The 8,985-nt window shown below is 31.4% G+C and overlaps 1 protein-coding gene across 1 annotated transcript in view; it reads right to left on the bottom strand.

Moving 5' to 3' along the window:
- Nucleotides 1-8,985, bottom strand: part of LOC106466063 — a 114,348-nt gene that overhangs the window by 80,519 nt on the left and 24,844 nt on the right. Inside the window, exon 4 of the mRNA XM_022394015.1 lies at nt 1,363-1,478. The gene's annotated coding sequence lies outside the window, so the exon portion shown is untranslated. The remainder of the gene's footprint in view (nt 1-1,362; nt 1,479-8,985) is intronic.

Here is an 8,985-nt window from a genome sequence, read left to right as displayed (position 1 = left end):
ATAGTAGTGAGGTATCAAAAAACGAAATTGTATGTTTAAGTGTTTTACACTCACAAAAAAGAAACTTATCATTCTTTCGGTATTTGAAGAACTTGTAGCATTTTGTCACAATTGAATTCTTAGTATTGTTTGTCGACACTGAACAGCTGGTACATAATTGAATAGAATTGTTTAAACAATGAAAGGATATACCATTTCAAGCTTTTACTTGTTGTTAAACAAATATTTAAACAACTCTATTCAATTATGTACTAGCTGCCCAGTGTCGACAAACAATACTAAGAATTCAATTGTGACAAAATGCTACAAGTTCTTCAAATAGCTATAGAATGATAGGTTTCTTTTTGTGGATGTAAAACACTTAAATACACCATTTCGATTAATAATTTCATTAAAATACATTGATAGTAAAGAAGTTTAATTAAATTTGGAATTTAACTCAGTGACATGAAAATAAAGGTGTTTAAAAAGTGTGTCATTGTGTAAAGGTAAAAAGAGATGTGACAATATAATGTTTAAAAAGAACTGGAATAAGGCTGTCATAATTAGTATAGTGGCTAGTAAAAGTGTTTCCATGACATAGAGAATTAGATAAATTTGTATCATCTTTGCTTATCTTGATACCCATAAAAGAAATCAATCCATTTGTTTAATATTCTGAAGTGAACTTAATCTTGGGTTACATAAATACAGTAGGAATTTTGGAACATGGTTAACAAAAGGTAAAAATGTATTACCAACACAGAGCTTTTATAACACTGGTTTGAACTCAAGCATGCAGCTGTCTAACCAGCTTGTGTTGATTTGTGTGTAACATCTTTACTTTACTGTTCATTTCACATCAAAATTAATGTTTCAATTATACACTAATCTGCTTCAGAGATTTTGTGTGCATAGTCTACTACTCATTTCTTCTTAATAGTTTATAAGCTTCATACTTTCAAATATCAATTGGATTTTACTTCATTTGTTCTAATAAACCTTAATATATCATGTTCTCGTATTTCTCCTGATACTGCATTAATTGTGCTCCAAAATGTTTGACTCATTTAATAAAAAAATATTGTCCTAACCAGTCTTCATTAGAAGATTACAACATATTTTAGACTTTTTGTTGTACAAAGAAAAATGTAAATGAAATTACCCATGCACTTGCTTTAAAACTGACACACGAGTCCTATGTATTTATTAATTTCTTAGATATATACATCTTTTTTTTGCCACCTAAAGATTCTATGTTAGTATGTGTGAGTGTTCTATCTCCCAATATCTAGCTTTGTTTCTCACATAAAATTACTGTTCTTATTGTTTTAAAGGAAACTCCTGTTTAATTTATGCACAAATATATAAGTATAATCTAACCTTTTGTCCAGCACTGTGATGAGATCTTCAAGCTTGTACTTTAACCAAACTTCAGAAGCCTTTTCTGAGAGTGGTTCTGTAGGACCTTTAACAACCTGAACTTGATCCACCTTGCTCTGAAATAATTACACAAGAAGCAAAGATATATATTTTTATTGCATTCTTCTTATAGTCAGAGAAAAAAATTCATGAATCTTCAAAAAACAAATACAAGTGTACTTAAAGAAAAAAAAGTATGCCTACTCATAAAACTTTAATGAACCTTGCCCATTTTAAGTATATATGATATTGAGGCATCTAAGCAGATGGATGGGGAGATTCTGAATAAGAGCACCATACTTAATGGAAAGGATGTTTGGGTTGCAAACTTTTAATTTTTTAATAGGATTCAACAGATCGATGAATTCTGTAGTCATTTTATAATATTTGTTTTCAATTTCAATATGCATCATGCTTGTAGCAATCCTGGTTATTGAATTATGTAGAATTGAATGCCCAATGTTTACTGTAAATAGGCAGGGGAATGACTTAGTAAGAATAGAATGGCAGTGCGGTTCAACTGCATTGCCAGTTGCCGAGTTCAGTGCACTTACTGTGGGCTTTCTTACAAACATATCTGCCTCTACAGCTATTTTCACTTTTGCATGCTTTGGATGCTAATGGAAGAGTCATACAGAAGGGATATCAGTTTTGCTTGTTCTTGTCAGAGGCCTCAAAACTTTAAGTCTCCCACCCTGCTGTCTTTCCTTTTCCAAAGAAAAATGACATGATACTGCAAAATGTAAAACTATTTTGGACTGCCCAGGGCATAGTAAGTGCCAGAAGCTACCCATAAGTCTAAAGTTGGCTGTAAAACTGATCAATCATAGAACTTTTCTATAATAATCACACATAATAATCAAGAATACAGTCCATGAGATTGAGAACATTAACTTATTAAAGTCATATTATTTGATAAACATTTCCTAAAATGTTTTGAGTTTAAATAATGTATATTCTGAGCTACATAAAATAACAACTGTATGACAAAATATCCAAAAGTCTAACGTTGCTGAAAAAGTGAGCAATCATAGAACTTTCCAATAATAATCACAAGTACATGACTCAAGAATACAGTAGTTTCAATGCAAGTCACACCAATTAATTGTTTTTTTTCTTCCATTTATATGATCCATGTGCTTTTATATACCTGTACCAACTGGCAAATCTGTAAGTACAGTTATCCACCATTTATACCCCAAACATTATGTTCTGACAGTGATATATACTAAATAAAACATAAATTATTTAAAAACGACATTCATCATATCCTAATATTATCAAATGTGTCTGTTGTATTTGCATTTCATATAAATTTATTATGTATAAATTATGCAGTAATTAAGATTGAGCTTAGTTTCAGAAGCAAAAACTGTCCACAAGATTGAGAACATTAACTTACTAAACTAATATTATTTGATAAACCTTTCCTAAAATTTTTGTGTTTAAATAGTGTATATGTTGAGCTACAAAAATATAACAACTGTATGACAAAACCCTTATACAAGGTTCTCTATACAGAATTCTCTGTCTTCTCTTTATCACTGCTGTTTTAACAGAGAAGTCAAAAGGAAATGACATTGGGATGAGCAATGAGAAAGAATTCTATTATTAATTATTAGATCAGCTCAAAAGTACATAAGATGATCTCTTACACTTCACCCACTCCTACATTTCAGGAAGTAAACAAAAATATACAAGACACAGACTGTTAAACAGACACTTGAACATAACCAAACACTATTTATTTTTAAAAAACATGTGAACACATCTAATATATGTAAAAGACAACTGTCTTTTGGTAATGTTCCATTCATCTGTATAATTTAGCAACAAAACTATGAACTGATATAGTTATGTATATAATACATCGAACATTCACAAGGGCTGGTTTGAATTCCACTTTTTTTATACTTTTATGTTCTGATTTATGCATATACTTAGCTTGACAAAGACATTTTGAAATTCTTGGTGAGATTTTAAAAACATGTGAGCATAATTGGTATTTTTTTATTAGGTTTTCAGAAAGTTTTTCAGTTTTACTATTATTCTTTTGAATAAAAGATCTTTTTGTCCTTTTTTCTCCCAAATGTAATGTCATTAGTCTTAACTAATGAGGGTACTTGAAATTAATTTTTAGGTTTTAAACTTTGTGATTGAATTTTTTTTCATAAATTTTATGCCTATTGGTTTTGAGTGCTTCATCTTCTTTAGAAATTTAAACCATAATATTTAAGTTTATATCAGGTAATTAGAAAAATATATTCTGGTATGCGTGAAATATATCGATGGATTTGTGAAATCTTCCACTTACCATAGGACTATTTGAGTAAGACAATTTCATGAAATACATAAATTAGGTATACTTCAACAGGATTGGCATGATACTACTTTTTTTCCACTAATTAAAATCTAATACACATAAAAGCCAGTTGCCATTTTTTACCTGTGTAACGCTCATATTATGAGTCATTTTTAATAGAAATTTGAACCATTCTTATTGATTATTTTAGAGTATTAGAAAATTGTATTTTCTCAATGTGTGTGATTATTTTCCTTTTATGATGAAGGGGGAAGTTTGATGAACATATATCGCTGAAGAATTGGCAGGAGCACCCCTTGATTTTTTACAAAACTTCAATTAATATTTAATATGAAACATTCCAAACTAAATTATATATCTAATATGTTGTATACAGATCATAACTATACATGTTTCTCACATGGGAGTGTTAAACAGTATTGCTCATTTTACCACTTGCATTGAAAGTGATATTGCTCAGGGTTAGATGTTTGAGAAGGAACAGTACACACAAGTAGCACCTGGGGTTCAACTCTAGTGAATTAAAAATAGTTCACTATATAAACTTGCCTTTCAGAAGGTCCTAGTAAAAAAATTCATGCATAGACCTGAAAAATTCGTGAAAACAATTTGGTGCTTTTACCTGTTCTGTTTCCATAAAGTCCAAATTTTTATTTTGTCAGTACGGAACCAAACTCTAATGTAATACAGAAATATTAACTTTAAATTTGGCAAGTGTCCTCACAAATAAAGCAGAAGTGTTGTTTACTGCACCTATCAGTTTAGATAGTTATTTTTCATATTTGATAGTTTACTAAAATTGAGCTTACAGCTAATAATACATACAATCCTACCATATTTCACAAATAACTTCACAGTTATATCCACATAATCAACATAAATCTGTGTATAACAATTACCTGTTCACAGATAATATTGAAACAAAACATTCAGTAATACCTGCAACATTTGAGAAAAGTTCAATCATGCAAATCAAGTTATTTCTGAATCAAAATTTCTGGTTGACAAAAAAAAAGTATAACTTTTTTCCCATTCTGAACAAACCAATCATCGTAATTCTCATAATTTCACTTTACAAAGTGAAATATTTCTTCAACAACATCAATCAAAACTTTCTGGATTTCTAACATTTCTCAAATGGTATAGTATAGAATGTCCCAGCAACTTTAAGCCTTTCCCTCAGTGAAGGATCATGTTTCCTAATATTTAAGTTAGAGATTAATTCAACATATTCTTTATCAACAAGATGTAAGCACAGAACACATCACGTTTCTCTCCCAGTGTGGCATGTTTCATAAAGGCTGTGATGATTAGCTAATATGTCTCAATATTAAAACAAATTTTTTTATTCTTCTATATATTAAATTGTGTACATATTATATATATGCACACATACACACAAACTTGTTTTCATATAACATAAATTAACATACATATATGTATTTCAATGTGAAAAAACTAATAAATGCATACTCTCAGTACACATCATCACTGCTTAGCAGTAAGCCTGATTTATGTCTCAAGTGTAAGCATACACTAACATGAATCTTACAAATTGAAGCTTAAACCTTATACCTGCTACAATTGATTTATTTTTGAATTTGCATGAAGAATAATGGTTGAAGTAATTTTATTATTTCAAGTTACTTCAACATAGAAAATATGTTTGTGGTTCTTATAGAATTGTTCAATCAAAGAATCATGTTGATAATTTTTTAAATAATAAATACTTAATTATAATAAAGTTTTCAGTTGCATATGAACATGAATGTAGCTTGCATTCTTGGATATTTTAGTACATACATTTGACACAGTAAATTTAAAAAGGTGTATATATATATTATAAACTAAATTTTTCAGGATTTTAAGAAGCCATTATAATAGTTTCCCTTCTAAAGCATTTAAAAAGGTGTATATATATTATAAATCAAACTTTTCAGGATTTTAAGCAGCCATTATAATAGTTTTCCTTCTAAAGCATTTAAAGAGAATTTAGTTGAAGTATCTATTAAATATGTTTAGAGGATTGTAAGTATAAATTTTATATAGCACAATTAAATAAATCATGCTAAGCAATTTCTGGAAAAATAATGAGCCAGATAATGATTTCATGAATTTAAACTATTAATAAAAAGACGAGGATAAAGTATTGTAATGAGGTATCTTGAAACTTACTTAACCTAGAAATAAGAAAAATGGTACGACATTTTCCACATATTGATAAATAAAGGAAAAACATGACATTTCAATGAGTTAGTCCAGCATTTTAAAGTGAAAAAGTGTAAGAACTTATGTCTAAAACTTATGTATGTGATCTGCATGTATTAATGTTCTGTGTCAGAAAGGGCTATTATATATTCTTCCCAAAAGTAATCAATTTTTTGTGGCATCATAGCTACAAAATGCCAAGCAATGTCAAAATGTTCTGATAAATGCTATTCCACCACAGCTCTATATTGACTGTGGTTATCATGTAACTTGCTGATTTGTATATTCAAAATTGTTTTAAAATAATATACTCAACCCTATATATTAATAAATTTTAAATCATTGTATAACTAAGAAACAACATGTCATGTTTTAGAATACCTTATCAGAATTGAAAATGATATCTTATAATTGCTAATGCTGTGTCATCCAAATACAAAATAGCATAGTGTCTCCTTTTCAAAACTTGTAAGTAAAGACATTCTAAATATTTTGTGATTGACTTTATTATCCCAAAAACAACAATCTTAAATTTCAGAATTTTTCTCCAAAACATGTATGTACATGTGTGTTAATGTATAGCTATTATAATCAAACCTATCCATAAATTAATTGATCTTTATTTATAACTTTTTAATTTTAGTACAGCTTTTTGTATTTTGTAAAAAGTTTCTGATGTGCTCAACTTTGATCTGTGTTATTCTTGCTCTTAGGTAGTCACACATGGTTTGGAGGACTAATTCATGTACGTTTTTCTTGACATATGTTTGGTATGCTTGACAAGTTGTTCAAAAGTTTTGAAATACAATCTGATGTATTATTCACATACAAAAATTGGGATGCTGAAAACCCTATTTTTTCTTTCTGTTAATGAGACTAGTTGGACGACATGAGTGACACACCATTATAGGAAACCTTAATGGAACTTAGAACAATAATTAGTTAACAAGTCAGTAATTGTCATCTCATACCACTGCCCAGTTGCTATTTGATAAGAAACCTGCTTATAAAGATAGAAGAAGCATTCATCCAATACACTTCCTAGTGCTCTAACATTTAGGTTTTTGTTCCTTAGAGAAACATCAAAATACAGTGTCTTTCTCTTTCGTTGATCAGATTTAATTATACATCTTGCTTAGTATTTCAATAACCTCACTGGGTTTCTTTGTTTCTTTAAAGTGTGCTTTAGAATATTACAAACACAAACACATTGCATATACAAAAATATACAATTTATTTATATTATACTTCATTATCTGTTTCACAGACTTTTCCAACACAAGCTAACTATAGATAGGCAATAATTAAAGTTCTCTTTAAATCAACACAAAATGGTCTGAATAGGGAAGCTGGGGCATTAACAGTGAAATTGTGCACATGCAGTTTTCCTGATTTGGTGCTTCCTTTTATATGTGAACTTTATTGCTTGCCACTAGCCTAGAGACTCCCATTGAAATCATGGGTTTCCATGTCATATTGCTGCACTGTTGCATGCAAATGAACATGTGATAATCCTTCACCTGTAGGAGTGTGACACACCCTCCTAGCTCAGATGACTCCTTCTATACTGATTGTTGAATCATCACTTTGAGACTAGGCATGCTAGAAAAGATGCACTGGAATTAGGGAATTGTAAGTGTGAGAGTGGAGGTAAGTATCTATTTGACATACATTTTCAGTGTTGAAAAATGTTAACTTACGATATGATACAATACTTAACTGCCACTCACATATAGGTAGAACCACATGTTGAAGTGGTAGAGGGACTGGTGCAAAATTTGGGAATTTGTTGACCAGTCCACAGCAAGAGAAGGGTCCCTACCATCTTCATCAACATCCACCATGCAAACAGAGTGAAGGCTTATGTTTGCTGATCCTGCACCAATCCAACACCAGACCCCTTAGGAAGCCAATATACAGGCGGCACTAGGATGAGGTAAAGTTTGCCAGAGGGGTGAACTGTACCATACCAACAGAACATCACCATCTTTCTCTCTACTCAGTGGAAATGGTGAACGGCAAGGGTTCCTGAATACTAATAAAAGAACATAGAGGGTGAAGGCATGTTGGGGAGCCCAGAAGAGTGCATCACCATAAAACAGTGCAATGTGTGACCACAAAAACACCATTTTAAAAGCAGGAAAACACTAGGTTTTAAACTGAGCATTGAAGACGGGCAGGTACCTCCAACTGCTTTACTCATGATAGTCCATGAGAGGTTATGGTCCGGATTGGGTCTTGTTTAAGAGAATGAGTACTGCAAAGATACCTCTAGTGGTCTCGTGGAACATCCCATCTCATAAATGAGTGCTATATCAGGCCTTGATGGCCCTACATTGTGCAGATTTTGGATAAGTGTACCCTTCCAGGCACCACTTGACACTAACCAGAATTTAATGAGGCATGAGAGAGCCCTGGAAAGTGAAAAAAAAAAGAAAGAGAACTTACCCAGTTAGAGCCAATAAGAGGGGTGTAGAATGGCGACCAGAGACAGCCCATAGCCTGACAAAGAAGAAACTTCCAGATGATAGAGATAGTGTGTGACAAAAGAGTGAGGGGTTGTCCAGATGCTAGCCCAAAAAATATCCTACAACAGACAATAGGAGTGAGCAGCCAAAGAGAGCGTAAGGTGCCAGATTTGATATAAGGTCATCTGGAAGCACAGAGGAGCATCCTCTGCCAAAGAAGAATATGTTAAATGGATGAGTTGACAAAGCCATCCAGCAAGGGTAATGGGAGAAAAAGTTCGCATATAGAGGGCAGCACTAAATCGGGAAAGCTATATCATGCGAGGGAGGTAATGTATTGTATCAAAATTAAGACCTTCTTGGATTTAGCATCTTTATTACCATGATACCTACTGACAGAATAAATGTACAATATTCACCAAATATAAAAACATTACAAATTGCTAACACTATGTGTGAGTTCACCAGACTGAAAGTGGTCAGTTAACCCTATCACCACGGGTATCCTTTTCTGCACATGACACAAGTTATTGTGTCTTACATTCAAAATTTTATTAAACTACTTTTTCTTTATGTTATACCAAT

This window comes from Limulus polyphemus, unplaced genomic scaffold (assembly GCF_000517525.1).
Source record: "Limulus polyphemus unplaced genomic scaffold, Limulus_polyphemus-2.1.2 Scaffold2139, whole genome shotgun sequence".
NCBI lineage: Eukaryota > Metazoa > Arthropoda > Merostomata > Xiphosura > Limulidae > Limulus > Limulus polyphemus.
This window is presented reverse-complemented; position numbering and strand designations above follow the sequence as displayed.